The sequence below is a fragment of the Oncorhynchus mykiss genome, chromosome 2, assembly GCF_013265735.2.
Source record: "Oncorhynchus mykiss isolate Arlee chromosome 2, USDA_OmykA_1.1, whole genome shotgun sequence".
In the NCBI taxonomy this organism is placed as follows: domain Eukaryota; kingdom Metazoa; phylum Chordata; class Actinopteri; order Salmoniformes; family Salmonidae; genus Oncorhynchus; species Oncorhynchus mykiss.
In genome coordinates this window covers 74,641,221-74,659,961 of record NC_048566.1, presented here as the reverse complement: position 1 = coordinate 74,659,961, position 18,741 = coordinate 74,641,221, and positions in this window count along the sequence as shown.

Genomic DNA, 18,741 nt, shown 5'->3' with positions numbered 1-18,741 from the left:
GGTTTGCAGCAGACCTTGTTGTAGGAATGAATGATATTGTGGTATTCTTGTGCCACTGTGTTCTATGCAAACCAGCACCCTTAGCTAATGGTATATATTTTATTGAATTCTCTGTACATCTTGTATTGAACTACCATTTAACATTTGTAACACGTCTACTACAAATAAGAAGTAGCTATCCAAGATAACAACTGTATCACATCTCACACGAAGCACTGTTGTGTTCCTCTGTGAGACAGTTTGGTCTATGTGTCTCAGGGCCAAGGGAGATGGCGGGAGGTCAAGTGATTTATTTACAGCAAGGTGTTTGGTGCTCAGCCCTCAGCAGTTGACTTTAATGAATTTAATCAAATGGATACAACAAATAAGCTATTTATCAATGAGCTGTACTTGGATGTCTCACAAGAAGTGTCTCGAAAAATGCTTTGTTCATAATCAAGTGGCAAGGTGGTATTTATCACATATGATTTGGAGAAATCCACCTGAACGCCCCTCTAACTGGTAACTGGTAATCATCCCTGAGCTCCGACTTCTCTCACATGTCTATCTCTGATGTCACCTACTGAGGAAATGACCTTGACAACAGCATTTTCGGTAGTTAAATTGAACAGCAAAACATTATTTATAAAAAGCTATCTATTAATATATTTGTTGAACACTATCATTGGTTTACAAGCATGACAGCTGTACTTTTAGTGTATTGTTGACGCAGCTTGTTTGCCATTATCCAATTGTTTCTCAGAGAGTTCAAAGCACCTGAATGCATCCAACTGGCATTTACAACATCATAACTTGTAATTACCGACTTCCCACTTGATTATGACCACAGCATACATGTCAGACGGAAAGTTAGGTCAGACCAGACCAAGTCTGAAACTAACTGGCATAAATACCAGTCAGTAACTCTCCTACCTAGATTGAGTTGTACCAATGACCACGTTCTGACCTTAGTTCCTGTATTATTTCTTTGTGTTAGTTTGGTAATGGCGTGAGTTGGGGTGGGTAGTCTATGTTCTTTTTTCTATGTTGTATTTTTGTGTTTGGCCTTGTGTGGTTCTCAATCAGAGGCAGTTGTCATTCGTTGTCTCTGATTGAGAATCATACTTAGGTAGCCTGTTTTCCCGTGTCAGTGTTTGCTCCATACGTGACTGTGTCGGTTTTCATTAATTCTCTTATTCTTTTGTTTTCTGTGTTCAGTTATATTTAATTAAAATATATTATGGACTCTTACCACGCTGCGCATTGGTCCGATCCTTCCTACTCCTCAGAAGAGGAGGACAAAAACTGTTACAGATTCAACCAGTGTGTGCCCGGTGGGAACACACTTCTCCAGAGAGGTGACCACATTATCTTTCTATAATACATCACAGTATTACACTCATAATATGTGGAACGACCTTCATACATTAATCAGAATAAAACATCCGTAGGATTCAACTCAAAATGAAGAACTCATATATTCTCAAAACAACATATAATGACAAACAAAAAACCGCCTGCACCAAATTTGGCACCTCAACGAGTATAAATGGGCACCATTTTGGCACGTGACCGAGATTCAGAAAGTGCATGTCGGTATCGTGGCAAACAATTCATGAATGAAGCATTGAGCTGACAATTAATATTTCTAAAGTGAGTAATTTATTATTTTTAATAACTGCAAAACACAAAATAATTAGTGGGCCATGTGAACTAAGTACTGACTAAAGTTTCATAAATGTGTGAGAGCGATTATTGACACGACTGTATAACATAACAAACAGAAGCAAGGTAAATGAAGCTGCGCATATCTCCAACCACATAGCGTCTAATCAAGTTAGAAAATGACAAGACAGGCACTGGACTACAACCCACTAGGGAAGAGAAAGCAGGAAAGCGGCAGGGTAGCCTAGTGGTTAGAGCGTTGGTCTAGTAACCGGAAGGTTGCAAGTTCAAACCCCTGAGCTGACAAGGTACAAATCTGTCGTTCTGCTCCTGAACAGGCAGTTAACCTGTTCCTGGGCTGTCATTGAAAATAAGAATTTGTTCATAACTGACTTGCCTAGTTAAATAAAGGTAAAAAAAGGTTCAAAACCAACTGGAGACACCACTCTACAGTAACTGAGTAAAGCATGGTTCTCTTGGCACGAGGAAAAACCCTCGCATGAACGAAAGTAGGTGGAGAGCCATGGTGGACGCCCTAGTAGTATAATGCAACCAAGAGGATTAAGTAAGTAGTCTACATAAAAGCCCTATTTGGATGGGATACATTTTACAGATTAATTATCTGAATGAATTATCACATATCAACTTTCCACGTGCTTATTTATTTCTCTTTCGCCAACCAAGACATGTGAAATATCTTCACGCCTAGAAGAGCCTGCCATCATAACGGTCCATTTTGAATGAGAAAAACAAAAGGATTACATGAGCAGTTTGGTAAATCCCATCCAAATCCTCCACTGGAAGAACAGACATGCTGGGGTAATTTTTTGGTAATTACTGGGGTAATTCTACAGCATAGGCCTAATAACAAATATGTGGGCATAAATTCGGCAACATGTAGACAATCAAATAAAAGCAATAGCGAAAGGAGAGTGGGAACATGAATTCATGGAATGGCCAGCGCCAAGCCACATCATCCCATCCATTCTAGCATGCTCCTCAGCCACGTATTCTACAAAGTGTATTCCTGCAGTCTTCCTTGTCTCACTCAGGGGTGTAGGTTAGAGATAACAGCTGTGTTAGGGAGGAGATCCTCAGTGGCCTGTTTTTGGCCTGTCTGTCTTCCTGGTTCACTGGGTTCTCTCGGGGAGCCGTAACTTGACTTACACACACAAGGTATATATTTTATCAGGCATCAGCAGGTGTGGTGCAGGCAAACACACACACAGACATCTTTTGGGTGATATAGACTCACAAATACACACACACACACTACTTTTTGGGGAGGTGTGGCGAGGTTAGATTTAAATTGCCATGTGAATAAGGTTTGTTTTGAAGTTGTGAGGTGTGTGTTATTTGTTTTAGGGTCAGAGACAGGTGTGGTGAGTCAGAACTGTGTCCTCCCCTCACTGGCGCTGAGATTTCTGAAAGGGTGTGTGTGTGCTGCTGTGTGCATGTGTGTGTAAGGGGAGGATGTGTGTAAGCCCCTGCCCTTCCTCATGTCAACTCATCATACATCAACACGGTTCCCGAGGTTATGGGGATGCGTGTGTGCGTATGTGTGTGTCATTGGTGTTATGCCACTCACATGGCAGTGCTGAAACACACACACACACACACACACACACACACACACACACACACACACACACACACACACACACACACACACACACACACATTGAGTAATAGAGAAAAGATCTGGCAAAATAGTGGGGATTTCATTTCAGCATGAAGGCGTTATAAAACAAACCCCGAAAAACTTGCTACCTAATTACTGTTAAGTCACATGTAGCCTATACAGTACAACAATACCATATCAGGTCTCCATCAGTAGATTTAGAATCATTTGTATAGGAAGAACATGTATTCATCACTAACATGCTATGGGCATGGGCTATCTAGTGTGACCTATATCAGTGGCAGAGTTCCATTTTGTTCCTTATCCCCTATTCTTCCATTCCTAGATCCTATCCTTTCAGTTATCACAGATCTACAGGATGAATGGTTAGATGGTTAGATGAAAGCAGGTGAGATGATGACACATGACCCAAAATGGAACCAAGTAGGAATGTTCCAGTCAGTAAATGCTTATTACTGTCCTATGGGAACGTGGAATACACACACACAGACACAGACACACACACAACTAACACACACACAGAAAGAGAGAGAGGGCTAAATTAAAAAGTTGTGAAATCTGTGAGAAATTTCTGCTTCTATACTAATCGTGTAGTAGATCTGCCGTGTAAGGAAACATCATACAAATAGAGCACTTACCACACACGACACACACACACGCAAACACAAAAACACACAACACACACCACCCAAGAGAAATACATTATCACTAACACACTAACAATTATATAGTTAATCATGATATTAGTAGACCATACAAGTCAACAGGCTCACAGAGCTCTGCTACAGCTGCAACACAATAAGAATCTCTTATCAATGATTAGAATAAAGATTAATAATTAGGTCTCAGCTAGTCAGTGCCAGGGGCTGGTTGAGACTCCCCAGAGCATTCGGGAATGTTGGAGTACTGTAGAACACACACATGGTGTTGTGGTTGTGTTTCAGAATGATGTGGGAGGGTTGAGGAGTCTGGCTAATAAGTGGACGACGTTCTTCAAAGCCAGACTGGTGTGTTCCATCCCTGGACCTGACGGAGTGGACACACACTTTGACGAGCGCCGTAAGTCACACACATGCACACAGACAAATAGAAACACACGCCACCCACTCTGATTGGCCAATGGAAAATCAAGTCATTATATTAGATGAAGATTTGATAAAAGGGAATGTGGGAGTTTATTCAAGAAGGCCTAATAGGGCTACGGCTGTAAAGTGGCATAACATGAAAACTTGAAAACTTGAAAACTTGATCTGACAACCAACAAAACATATGAAAGTCACTGGCACCTAAATACTAACTATACATCCGGAGGCAGAAATGTGACTTTTGTGTGGGTCATGCATTGAATCAATAGAATGGAACATTTACTCACGATTTAGCGAAAGACAGATGGGTTATCCAGTTATTATTAGGGTTGATGTCTAACCAATGGCTTTCCTGTAATAATGCTTATGGCTGGTCAACGCACACACATTTGTTTTACTATCCTTGTGGGGACCAAAACATTTATTCCCTAACCCAAAAATAAACCTAAACCTAACACCTAACCCTAATTCTAACCCTATACATAAACCTAACCCCTAAGCCTAAAATTGCCCTTTTCCTTGCGGGGATCGGCGAAATGTCCCCACTTCTGGTCCCCATAAGGATAGTAAAAGCAACAAAAACAAAAAACACACACACACACACTCCATGAAGAACATGTAATCAGAGAGAGAGGGAGGGAGGGGGAGGGAGGGGGAGAAGTTTATTTGTGAATGTGTTTAGTTAGAGATTGGCGAGCGTCTGAGTGTACAATTATTTATTTGTTTCCAGCAGGTCAGGCAGTTGTTTCAACTGTGCTTTGATGGCTGTGTAGGGCAGTTTACACGGCGCTCTGGTTGGTTGGGCTATGCCGACAGTAGCCTGGGGCTACCAGAGAGGAGGGGGGTTGATAGATTCAGCCAACATAACATACATGTCCTTTAACAGGTTACTTGTTTGTTTGTTTGTTTTTTACATATTAGTTTTTGTATCCCAGCCCTCTTTTCAGACGCTAAGGGACGATTTCTTTGACACAGAGTAATTAAAAACAAACTCAGCAAGATGACATAGATGCACAACAGAAAATAATCATTCTCCTTATTCCACATTTGGTTGTGTCACAGCCTGAATTCAAAATGGATTAAAATAAATAAAAAATATTGCCTATCTACACATTATACCCCATAATGACAAAGTGAAAATATGTTTCTATAATTCTATAACTAATGTATTGGAAATTAAATACAGAAATATCGAATTTACATAAGTATTCACACCCCTGAGTCAAAACTTTGTAAATGCACCTTTGGCAGTGATTACTTTCTGGGTAAGTTGCTAAGAGCTTTCCACAAATAGATTGTGCAACATTTGCCCATTATTCTTTAAAAAATCTTCAAGCTTCGTCAAATTGTTTGTTGATCATTACTAGACAACCATTTTCATGTCTTGCCATAGATTTCAAGTAGAGTTAAGTAATAACTGTAATTTGGCCACTTAGGAACATTCACTGTCTTCTTGGTAAGCAACTCCAGTGTAGATTTGGCCTTGTAAGTTAGGTTATTGTCCTGCTGAAAGGTAAATTGATCTCCCAGTGTCTGGTGGAAAGCAGACTGAACCAGGTTTTCCTCTAGGATTTTGCCTGTGCTTAGCGCCATTCTGTTTGTTTTTTAGCCTGAAAAACACCCCAGTCCTTAACGATTACAAGCATACCCATAACATGATGCAGCCACCACTATATTTGAAAATATGGAGAGTGGTACTCAAAAATGGGTTGTATTGGTTTTACCCCAAACATAACACTTTGTATTCAGGTCAAAAAGTTAATTGCTTTGCCACATTTTTTTCAGTATTACTTTATTGTCTTGTTGCAAACAAGATGCATGTTTTGGAATGTTTTTATTCTGTACAGGCTTCCTTGTTTTCAGTCTCTCAATTAACTTAGTATTGTGGAGTAACTACAATGTTGTTGATCCATCCTCAGTATTCTCCTATCACAGCCACTAAACTCTGTTAATGTTTTAAAGTCACCATTGGCCTCATGTTGAAATCCCTGAGCGGTTTCCTTCCTCTCTGACAATTGAGGTAGGAGGGACGCCTGTGTCTTTGTAGTGACTGGGTGTATGCACACACTTTTTCAGTTCTGCCCACACATTTTCTACATGATTGAAGTCAGGGCTTTGTGATGACCACTACAATACCTTGACTGTGTTGTCCTTAAGCCATTTTGATTTGGAAAGGTTTTTGGGCTCATTGTCCATTTGGAAGACCCATTTGCAACCAAGCTTTAACTTCCTGACTGGTGTCTTGAAATGTTGCTTCAATATATCCACATAATTTTCCTCCTTAAGATGACATCTATTTTGTGAAGTTCAACAGTCCCCACAACATGATGCTGCCACCCCCGTGCTTCACGGTTGGGATGGTGTTCTTCGACTTGCAAGCCTCCCCCTTTTTCCTTCAAACATAACGATGGTCATTATGGCCAAACAGTTCTATTTTTGTTTCATCAGACTAAAGGACATTTCTCCAAAAAGTACGATCTTTGTCCCCATGTGCAGTTGCAAACCGTAGTCTGTCTTTTTGATGGCGGTTTTGGTGCAGTGGCTTCATCATTGCTGAGCGGTCTTTCAGGTTATGTCAATATAGGGCTTGTTTTACTGTGGATATAGATACTTTTGTACCTGTTTCCTCCAGCATCTTCACAAGGTCCTTTGCTGCTGTTCTGGGATTGATTTGCACTTTTCGCATCAAAGTAGGTTCATCTCTAGGAGACAGAACGCGTCTCCTTCCTGAGCGGTATGACGGCTGCATGGTCCCATGGTGTTTATACTTGCGTACTACTGTTTGTACAGATGAACATGGTACCTTCAGGCATTTGGAACTTGCTCCCAAGGATGAACCAAACTTGTGGAGGTCTACAATAGTTTTTCTGAGATCTTGGCTGATTTCTTTTGATTTTCCCATGATGTCAAGCAAAGAGGCACTGAGTTTGAAGGTAGTCCTTGAAATACATCCACAGGTACACCTCCAATTGACTCAAATGATGTCAATTAGCCTATCAGAAGCATCTAAAGGCATGATGTCATTTTCTGGAATTTTCCATGCTGTTTAAAGGCACAGTCATACAGTGAATTATGAATGAAATGTACGGTGCGGCAGGGTAGCCTAGTGGTTAGAGCGTTGGACTAGTAACCGGAAGGTTGCAAGTTCAAATGCCCAAGCTAACAAGGTACAAATCTGTCGTTCTACCCCTGAACAGGCAGTTAACCCACTGTCGCAAGGCCGTCATTGAAAATAAGAATTTGTTCTTAACTGACTTGCCTAGTTAAATGAAAATCTGTAATCTGTCTGTAAACAATTGTTGGAAAAATTACTTATGTCATGCACAAAGTTGATGTCCTAACCAACTTACCAAAACTATAGTTTGTTGACAAGAAATTTGTGAAGTGGTTGAAAAACGAGTTTTAATGACTAAGTTTATGTAAACTTCTAACTTCAACTGTATGCATCTGTTGGTCACTGACACCTTAAAAAATAAGTTAGGGGCATGGATCAGAAAACCAGTCAGTATCTAGTGTGACCTCCATTTGCCTCATGCTGTGCAACACATCTCCTTCGCAAAGAGTTGGTCAGGCTGTTGATTTTGGCCTGTGGAATGTTCTCCCACTGCTCTTTAATGGTTGTGCGAAGTTGCTTAATATTGGCCGTGCATAATCATGCTGAACCATGAGGTGATGGTGGTAGATGAATGGCATGTCAATGGGCCTCAGGATATCGTCACGTTATCTCTGTCCATTCAAATTGCCATTTATTAAAATGCAATTGTGTTTGTTGCTTTATAGTGACTAATCATTGCTTTATAAATTACCAGGGAAACCACAGGTGTCTTGACTATTATTACAATAACTGTTTCAGGATCAGCTGCCAACATCAGTATCATTATCTCTTTAACATTTCATTCCTCTACTTTTAGGGAGGAAAGGGAGAGGAGTTAGAGGAGGGGAAGAGAGGAATGGAGAAGAGAGGTAGAATTGGAAAAGACAGAGGGGTGGGGGAAGAGGGATCGAGTGAGAGGAAGAGCATGATTAGGGAGAGGGTGATTGTGGGAGAAAGTAATGGAAGGGCCTGCGAGAGGGAGAAAGGACAGGAGGGAGTGAATGTCCTGGGAAATGGATGAGTATTATCTACAGTAGCCCTGACCTGTTGAAGATGTTAGGAAATAGTTTCAGTAGAATCTTTCTGTCTGAAGAGTCTTGTCATCCAGCTGGCAGTAGTCTGGTGCCAGTCCTCAGGCTTTCCATCCTCCAGAAAACCTCCTGTCCTGTTTCCTCATTTCGTAATCAAATCAAGTATTAATTTAGTCATATGGAAGCTTCACGTCTGATATCATTCAATCACATACTGTAAATGCTTTGCATTTCTTTCTTACAGTCTGGACTCTATGGCATTGCTTCTGTTTCAAGTCCTGATGAATGTTATATTCCTGCATATTGACATAAACATCTGTTGAAATGATCTGATTATCCAATACCTCTCTCTTTCTCTCTCTCATTCTTTTACTAGGAGGGAATCAGTTTAGAATTACACTAAAATGTAATTAAGAAGAACATCCTCTCCCACTCCCTGTGTGTGTGTGTGTGTGTGTGTGTGTGTGTGTGTGTGTGTGTGTGTGTGTGTGTGTGTGTGTGTGTGTGTGTGTGTGTGTGTGTTAGAACACAGCTGTCACAGGTTGTCACAAAGATCTATCCTCCCTTTATTTTTTATTTAACCTTTATTTAACTAGGCAAGTCAGTTGAGATCAAATTCTTATTTACAATGACGGTCTACCAAAAGGCAAAAGGCCTCCTGCAGGGATGGGGGCAGGGATAAGAAAAAAAATATTATAAAAAAAATATAGGACAAAACACACATCACGATAAGAGAGACAACACTACATAAAGAGCGACTTAAGACGACAACACAGCATTGATAAACTGATTCAAAACTTGTAGCTTTAAAGACGAAAAGTATTTTTGCATCTGACTCCAGTTCTCCATCAGCAATAAACTAAACTGAACAAAAATATAAACACAACATGTAAATGTTCGCTCCATGTTTCATGAGATTAAATAAAAGATCCCAGAAATGTTCCATATGCACAAAAAGCCTATTTCTCTCAAATATTTTTTACATCACTGTTAGTGAGAATTTCTCCTTTGCGAAGATAATCCACCCACCTGACAGGTGTGGCATATCAATAAACTGATTGAACAGCATGATCAAAAGGCCAATCTAAAATGTTCAGTTTCGTCACACAACACAACGCCACAGATGTCTCAAGTTTTGAGGGAGCATGCAACTGCACCACCCGCAACGCAGGACTTTCTAGAGGTTGGTGCGGTCTGCCCAACACATCATCGGGGGCAAACTACCTGCCCTCCAGGACTCATACAGCATCCCGATGTCACAGAACAACTAAGCAGATCATCAAGGACAACAACCACTGCCTGTTCACCGCGTTATCATCCATAAGGCGAGGTCAGTACAGGTGCATCAAAGCTGCGATCGAGAGACTGAAAAACTGCTTCTATCTCAAGGCCATCAGACTGTTAAATGACCATCACTAGGTGCCTTAATAATAAGTTTTATATTTGCTTAATAATCTTTACATTTGCTCTACTCATCTCATATGTATACTGTATTCTATTCTACTGTATTTAGTCTATACCACTCCGAAATTGCTCATCCTAATATTTATATATTCATTATTGCAATTATTTTACTTTTAGGTTGTGTGTATTGTGTGTATATCTGTGAATTGTTAGATATTACTGTGCTGTAGTAGCTAGAAACAAGCATTTCGCTACACCCGCAATAACATCTGCTAAACATGTGTATGTGACAAATAAATGTGATTTGTGTCACGATCGTCGTAAGGAACGGACCAAAATGCAGCGTTGTATGTGTTCATGATGATTTTTTAATTAAAGAAAGCAGTGAACACTGAATACAAACTATACAAAACAATAAACGAATAACGACCGTGAAGCTATAATGAGACCTGTGCTGACACAAGCAACTAACATAGACAATCACCCACAACCCAAAATGACAAAACAGGCTACCTAAATATGGCTCCCAATCAGAGACAACGACTAACACCTGCCTCTGATTGAGAACCATATCAGGCTAAACACAGAAACAGACAAACTAGACATCCAACATAGAATGCCCACTCAGATCACACCCTGACCAAACAAAATATAGAAACATACAAAGCAAACTATGGTCAAGGTGTGACAATTTGATTTTTATTCTTCAACTGTAGGATCGTCTGAGGTGGTGCTGAGGAGTATTTCTGTCTGTAATAAAGCACTTTTTGTGTGGAAAAACTCATTCTGATTGGCAGGGCCTGGCTCCCCAGTAGGTGGGCCTGGCTCTCAAGTGGTGAGCCTGTGCCATCCAAGGCCTACCCATGTCTGTGTCCTTGCCCATTCATGTGAAATCCATAGATTAGGGCCTAATGAATTGATTTAAATTGACTGATTTCCTTATATAAAATACAACTAAGTATACATCTCTTGTTGCATGTTGTGTTTATATTTTTGTTCAGTATATAAATAAACTTAAAACCATCTCTCAGCCCATGTCCCTCAAAAGAGCACTGTGGTGAATGTACCACACTGTGGCGAATGCACAAACAGCATATACATCTAGATGCCCTTTCTTCCTCTCACCCAGTCTCCATGTCTCTTTCTCTTTCTCTCTCTTTTCTCTGACTTCTCTTCCTCTTTTTTCTTTTTTTCTCCTAAAGAAAAAGAAAACCAGCCGAGTGCTGATTCTTACAGACTTACAGTGCATTCGGAAAGTATTCAGACCCCTTCCCTTTTTCCACATTTTGCTACGTTACAGACTTATCCTAAAATTGATCAAATAAAATAAAATCCTGATCAATCTACACACAATACCCCAAAATGGCAATGTCAAAACAGGTTTTTAGACATTTTTGCAAATTTATTAGAAATAAAAAACAGAAATAGCTTATTTACTTTGTCTCTCAAATGTCGCTTTATGTCTCTCTCAAATGTCAATATGCCTTGTATACTGTTGTTTAGTATAGTTATCATTGTTTTAGTTTACTGTGGAGCCCCTAGTTCCATTCAACATGCCTCAGATACATCCTTTGTCCCACGTCCCACACATGCAGTGACCTCACCCAGCATAACTAGCACGTCCAGAGGTGCAACCTCTCTTTTATCATCACTCAGTGCCTGGGTTTACCTCCACTATACCCGCACCCCACCAGTCTGTACATTATGCCCGGAATCTATTCTACCACGCCCAGAAATCCGTCCCCAACGCACTCGATTTGATAGGTTTGATAGTTTTGATAGCCTTTAGCCGTACCCTCATTCTACTCCTCCTCTGTTCCTTGGGTGATGTGGAGGATAACCCAGGCCCTGCATATCCCCAGGCACGCAGGGCTTCTGTAACCGAAAAAGCCTTGGTTTCATGCATGTTAACATCATAAGCCTCCTCTCTAAGTTTGTTTTACTCACTGCTGTAGCACACTCCGCCAACCCTGAAGTCCTTGCCGTGACTGAATCCTGGCTTAGGAAGGCTAACAAAATTATGAGATTTCCATACCCAACTAGAACATTTTCCGTCAACATAGAACTGCCAAAGGCGGAGGAGTTGCAATCTACTCCAGAGATAGCCTGCAAAGTTTACTTATTTTCCACCATAATTTGCAAATAAATTCATTAAAACTCCTACAATGTGATTTTCTGGATTTTTTTTCTAATTTTGTCTGTCATAGTTGAAGTGTACCTATGATGAAAATTACAGGCCTCTCTCATCTTTTTAAGTTGGAGTACTTGCACAATTGGTGGTTGACTAAATACTTTTTTGCCCCACTGTATGTCGACTTTTCAGATCTTACTCTGAAAGGTTCCGTCACTCTAAACACAGATCAGATTTCTCTAATGTTTCATCTTTATATTTCTCTCTCTCTCACATCCTCTATCTCTCTATTCTCCCCAATATACTTTCTAAGTGTAGACATTCTGATCTGTATCAGCCCTGCTATGGGGCAGAGTTTTCCCTCTAGATACATTAGTGTGGTTGGTTGTGGAGCGCTGCCTGTGGTCCCTTAGACCTCACCATACTAAACTCACAGCGTACTTCTCATAGCTTATCAACCATCTCAAGTTACTTACAGAGAGGAAAGGAGAGGGATAAGGAGATGGACCGGCAAGAAGTAGAGTGGAGAAGAGAGGGAGAGGGGAGAACAGGAGAGGGAGAAGAGAAAGGAGTGGGTATAAGTAGAATGAAGAAGAGAGGGAGAGGGGAGAAGGGGAGGGGGAGAAGAGAAAGGAGTGGGTAGAAGTAGAGTGAAGAAGAGAGGGAGAGGGGAGAAGGGGAGGGGGAGAGGAGAAAGGAGTGGGTAGAAGTAGAATGAAGAAGAGAGGGAGAGGGGAGAAGGGGAGGGGAGAGGAGAAAGGAGAGGGTAGAAGGGGAGGGGGAGAGGAGAAAGGAGTGGGTAGAAGTAGAGTGAAGAAGAGAGGGAGAGGGGAGAAGGGTAGAGGGAGAGGAGAAAGGAGAGGGGAGAAGTAGAGTGAAGAAGAGAGGGAGAGGGGAGAAGGGGAGGAGGAGAAGAGAAAGGAGTGGGTAGAAGTAGAGTGAAGAAGAGAGGGAGAGGGGAGAAGGGGAGGAGGAGAAGAGAAAGGAGTGGGTAGAAGTAGAGTGAAGAAGAGAGGGAGAGGGGAGAAGGGGAGGAGGAGAAGAGAAAGGAGTGGGTAGAAGTAGAGTGAAGAAGAGAGGGAGAGGGGAGAAGGGGAGGGGGAGAGGAGAAAGGAGAGGGGAGAAGGAGATTGTGTATCCGTTTCTACATTCCCCAAAACGAATCACTTTTAATCATTGTTTCCTGTGTCGGCACTAATGGTTGTAGATTTTAATTGCAGTCAGTCTAGAAGAGTGGGCGATGGAAGGAGAAAGAGAGAGAGAGAAGTTGGACAATCAGAGCAATCAGCACTATTGGAAATAAAAGTTGAATAAACTGAAAGAGTATATCAAACTATATCAAACTGTGTATATTACAGGTCTTGCAGGTCTCTATTGTTTTTTTGGTCTCATACAGTAGACCTATTACAGTATCAAAGTACAAATACTATTTCAACAAGTACCGTCCAGAACTTTACCCTTTACCACCCAGAGTCTGACTGAGCGACATTGAGGATCCGGAAAGTCAATCCCTGAAAGGTCGATCCCTGATTTAGTCGATGCCTTAAGCTTGCAGTCAGTGTGAAATTCTCAGGTGATAGGTTAGAAGTGTTGCACAGCAGCAGGCTCTCTTCAGCTTCAGGTCTGAAGATCAAACGGTAGTCTGCAATACTTAGGGTGTCAAAGTAATATTCTTAGAATACAGCCATATTATTGGTAAGTTGTGTTTAGAAGAGCCAGTAGAATGCTCAGTTTTATGAATAAAGCCATTGAATTGAAGATCGAAGATCTCTGTCCGCTGGTGGGTCAAACTCGGTCTCTGCTTCTGTGTTAGTTGTAACAGATTTAAACTACTGGCTTCATGGCGGCAGGATCGCGGCAGGATCGCGGCAGGGTAGCCTAGTGGTTAGAGCGTTGGACTAGTAACCGGAAGGTTGCGAGTTCAAACCCCCGAGCTGACAAGGTACAAATCTGTCCTTCTGCCCCTGAACAGGCAGTTAACCCACTGTTCTTAAGCCGTCATTGAAAATAAGAATTTGTTCTTAACTGACTTGCCTAGTTAAATAAAGGTTAAAAAAAATATATCTGTTCCCTCTCATTTATTTTACAGCTCAATGTTGCAATGATGATGGCCTTGTGATGTTCAGCTCCATATCTACTCATCTCTGTTTTCTGTGAATTTTGGAGGGTCTGAAGTGTCAGAGTAGAGAGAGTAGAGTGCAATGGTAAAGGTGTGTCAAGATGTCACTGATTAAAAATTGGATTATGACAGACCAGGGTCCAATTTTATGTAAAAAGGTGCACTACATTACCTAAAGTAGTACTCTTCTGGGAAGGCTTTTCTGCTAGATGTTGCTGCGGGGACTTGCTTCCAATCAGCCCAAAGGTGTTCGATGAGGTTGACCTCAGGGCTCTGCACAGGCCATCAAGTTCTTCCACGCCGATGTCGACAAACCATCTCTGGATCGACCTCGCTTTGTACATGGGGAAAACAGGAAAGGGAAAGGTGAAACAGGAAAGCGTCTTCCACAAACTGTTGCCACAAAGTTGGAAGCACGGAATCGTCTAGAATTGCATTGTATGCTGTAACATTAGCCCAAGCCATGAAAAACAGCCCCAGACCATTATTCCTCCTCCACTAAACTTTACAGTTGGCACTGCATTCGGCAGGTAGCGTTCTCTTAGTAAACCCGCTACAATCACGCAGTACAGTGTACAACTAGCAGTTTAGCAGTTACACCGGCAGGCCCCGCTGGCCATACATTTATAAAACCGAAAGCTTACATTGAGTGAGTTCCAGTATTGGGTAGCCTTAACCAGCTAGCTAACATAAACAGCATTCCTCTCTGTTTGAGCCTGGCGTTTGACTAGGCTTTTAGCTAGCTGCATTAGCTAGCTTAGTAAGTGAAAGTGAAAATCATAAAAATAAATATAGCTGGACCTCTCTCTCGCTCTATCTCTTTCTGTTGCTTCTCCTTAATTTTGTAAGAAATTAATTTGTTCAAAAGTATTCAATTATTCTCTTTCTCTCTCCGAGTCAACTACTCACTACATTTTATGCACTGCAACGCTAGCTAGCTGTAGCTTATGCATTCAGTACTAGATTCATTCTCTGATCCTTTGATTGGGTGGACAACATGTCAGTTCATGCTGCAAGAGGTCTGATAGGTTGGAGGACGTCCTCTGGAAGTTCTCATAATTATTGTGTAAGTCTATGGAAGGTGGTGAGAATGATGAGCCTCCTAGGAGTCTCCACTGGTGTGTGTGTGCACCCTTTCTCTCTTCCTTCTGCAGGACTTTTATGGATCCAGGTGCAACTGTTTTGGCTATCACAGCTGCAACCTAACTATTTAACATGACTAAATGAGAAGTTATTGGACAATGACTGTGAATTGAACTATGAACATTGAACTAAACTCAGCAAAAAAAGAAACGTCCCTTTTTAAGTACCCTGTCTTTCAATTATAATTTGTAAAAATCCAAATAACTTCAGAGATCTTCATTGTAAAGGGCTTAAACAGTTTCCCATGCTTGTTCAATGAACCATAAACAATTGAAAACGTAGGACACTAAAGAGGCCTTTCTACTGACTCTTAAAAACACCAAAAGAAAGATGCCCAGGGTCCCTGCTCATCTGCGTGAACGTGCCTTAGGCATGCTGCAAGGAGGCATGAGGACTGCAGATGTGGCCAGGGCAATAAATTGCAATGTCTGTACTGTGAGACGCCTAAGACAGCGCTACAGGGAGACAGGACGGACAGCTGATTGTCCTCTCAGTGGCAGACCACATGTAACAACACCTGCGCAGGATCAGTACATCTGAACATCACATCTGCGGGACAGGTACAGGATGGCAACAACAACTTACACCAGGAATGCACGATCCCTCCATCAGTGCTCAGACTGTCCGCAATAGCCTGAGAGAGGCTGGACTGAGGGCTTGTAGGCCTGTTGTAAGGCAGGTCCTCACCAGACATCACCGGCAACAACGTCGCCTATGGGCACAAACCCACTGTCGCTGGACCAGACAGGACTGGCAAAAAGTGCTCTTCACCGACGAGTCACGGTTTTGTCTCACCAGGGGTGATGGTCGGATTTGCGTTTATCATTGAAGGAATGAGCGTTACACCGAGGCCTGTACTCTGGAGCGGGATCGATTTGGAGGTGGAGTGTCACAGCATCATAGGACTGAGCTTGTTGTCATTGCAGGCAATCTCAATGCTGTGTGTTACAGGGAATCCTCCTCCCTCATGTGGTACTCTACCTGCAGGCTCATCCTGACATGACCCTCCAGCATGACAATGCCACCAGCCATATTTCTCGTTCTGTGCGTGATTTCCAGCAAGACAGGAATGTCATTGTTCCGCCATGGCCAGCGAAGAGCCCGGATCTCAATCCCATTGAGCACGTCTGGGACCTGTTGGATCAGTGGGTGAGGGATAGGGCCATTCCCCCCAGAAATGTTTGGGAACTTGCAGGTGCCTTGGTGGAAGAGTGGGGTAACATCTCACAGCAAGAACTGGCAAATATGGTGCCGTCCTTGAGGAGGAGATGCACTGCAGTACTTATTGCAGCTGGTGGCCACACCAGATACTAACTGTTACTTTTGATTTTGACCCCCCCCCCCCACAAATATTTACACATGTTAAGTTTGCTGAAAAGAAACGCAGTTGACAGTGAGAGGACGTTTCTGCTCCAGTGTTACCATTACTGTGTGCCACTAGGTGTGCTGTCATGGTAGCTTTTGTTATATTCAGGTGTCTCGACTAGCATTGCGGAAGTTCTACCCACCTGGCGGCCTGGAATTGGCTGATATCTATCTGCATTGGCAGGACATCGTTGTGTTCACAAGCCACTTACCTGAGGTCCTCCTGTGTGTTTCAGTCTCGAAGCAAAGCTGCCGCCGCTGCTGATTCCTTACCAAATCCAAATCCAATACTGACAAACCCACGCTCTCTATCCCAGTTTGCCCACAATTGTTTTCTGTAGTTCTTTATTGGTGTGAGTGTCATTTACCGTTTGTTTTCACATGCCACTTACCTGAGGTCATCCTGTGTGATCCAGCTAGTGTTACTCGCATCCTATTTATCCAATTTCCCTTATGTGTTCCTTGCCTCTACCAGAGAGCTAACTGGCTGACTACAGTGGAGCTGCAGGCCACTGACATCACCAGGCAATGTTCCCACACCTCAGCTGCATAGTGTTGTGTACTGACTGTACACCATGACAGTGAAGCCTATAGAGCTGTTTGTACCGTGTCAGTGTGAAAAGTAGGGAATTAGCTAGGGAAACCGACAGATCAATAACGTTACATTGTTATACTGACTGTGATTTAGGTAAAAAATAATATCTAACGTTAGCCAACTTTTGGTTTGCTCTATGGTACATCAACTGGCGAAAACTACCCAAGTTAATTTACTTCTGTTAAAACAAGACAAAACAAAGGCTACAAAACATTTCCATACACACATCAGCTGTTAGATACTGCTACCTGACAGATAGCTAGAGGCTAGAGCTGATCTGGCTGTGGTAGCTACTTGCTAGCTAGCTAGTTCACATTAGACAGAACTTCAGTTGAGAGGGGACGAAACATTCACTAACATTACATGTCCGTTACCCTACTAGCTCTGCACTGGGAATTATATATTTTTTTCAGTAAAGTCAAACAGCTGTTACCTTGCCAGCTACATCAGCCAAATAAAGAGTAGCCAGTGTCTTCTCTGCTTGTTTTTACAACTCGGAAAAAAAGCATAACACACACACAGACAAACAGCTGCCTCTGTTTGCATGATCTGTGGTGTCCGAGTGGTCCTAAATCCAGTCCTCTAAAACCACTAAGCAGCCTACCCGATCGCTCTGAGGCGTCCGCCTGGTCCTAAAGCAGACCGATGCTGCTTTTTGTAGCACAGTGCAATGATAAAACTGGGGGGTGGTAAAATGCTTTTTCAGAATGTGGGGGGGTCATGTCCCCCCCGTCCCCAGTGAAAGTTGTACCCCTGTTATTTGCATACACAAAATGACCTTTCATTTTTATAGTGGTTGTGGTAACTGTGGTGCCTGCATATTTCCCTTCCCCCGCTGGTGGTGGTGCAAAAGCAGATTTTCCATCCCCCATGAGCTTCCTGCACTCATGCTTGTGATGATGTTGCTGCTCGCTCTCATGCTCATGCTGCTCTGGTACAAGAGCGCAGGCGGATTAGTCCCAGTAAAACCGGAACTAGCAAGATGGCAAAAGCCATGAAATGGCATAATGCGATCGCGATTAGATTACGTCGAAAACAACGGTCGGACATCTTGGACGCTGTCTCTTTTAACCTCTTTTTACCTCTTTTTACCTACACCAATGATCTGAATGCATCTCGGTTTATCATCCCAGCTCTACTGTAGGTGTCCTGAGAATGCGTCCACTTAATATCTAAAGTTGCACATCTTTCTTGTTACATGAGACACCCTGATGTTACAATTCTGGCAACCTTGAGATGTTGTGCGGCACATATACATCGAATAGAAAAAAGATGAATGAAGGAAAATGTATGCCATTTGATTCCAAAAATGTTAAGTTTGAATCCAGCGACAGAACATTTTTTCGTATATTTTTGTCCCAAGCCTATCCCTATCCCTAACCCTAACCCTTACCTCAACCATTCAGAGTTAATGCCTAACCTTAAGAATTCGGAGGGCATGCCTAAACCTAACCCTAACCTTAAACATTTGGAGTTATGCCTAAACTT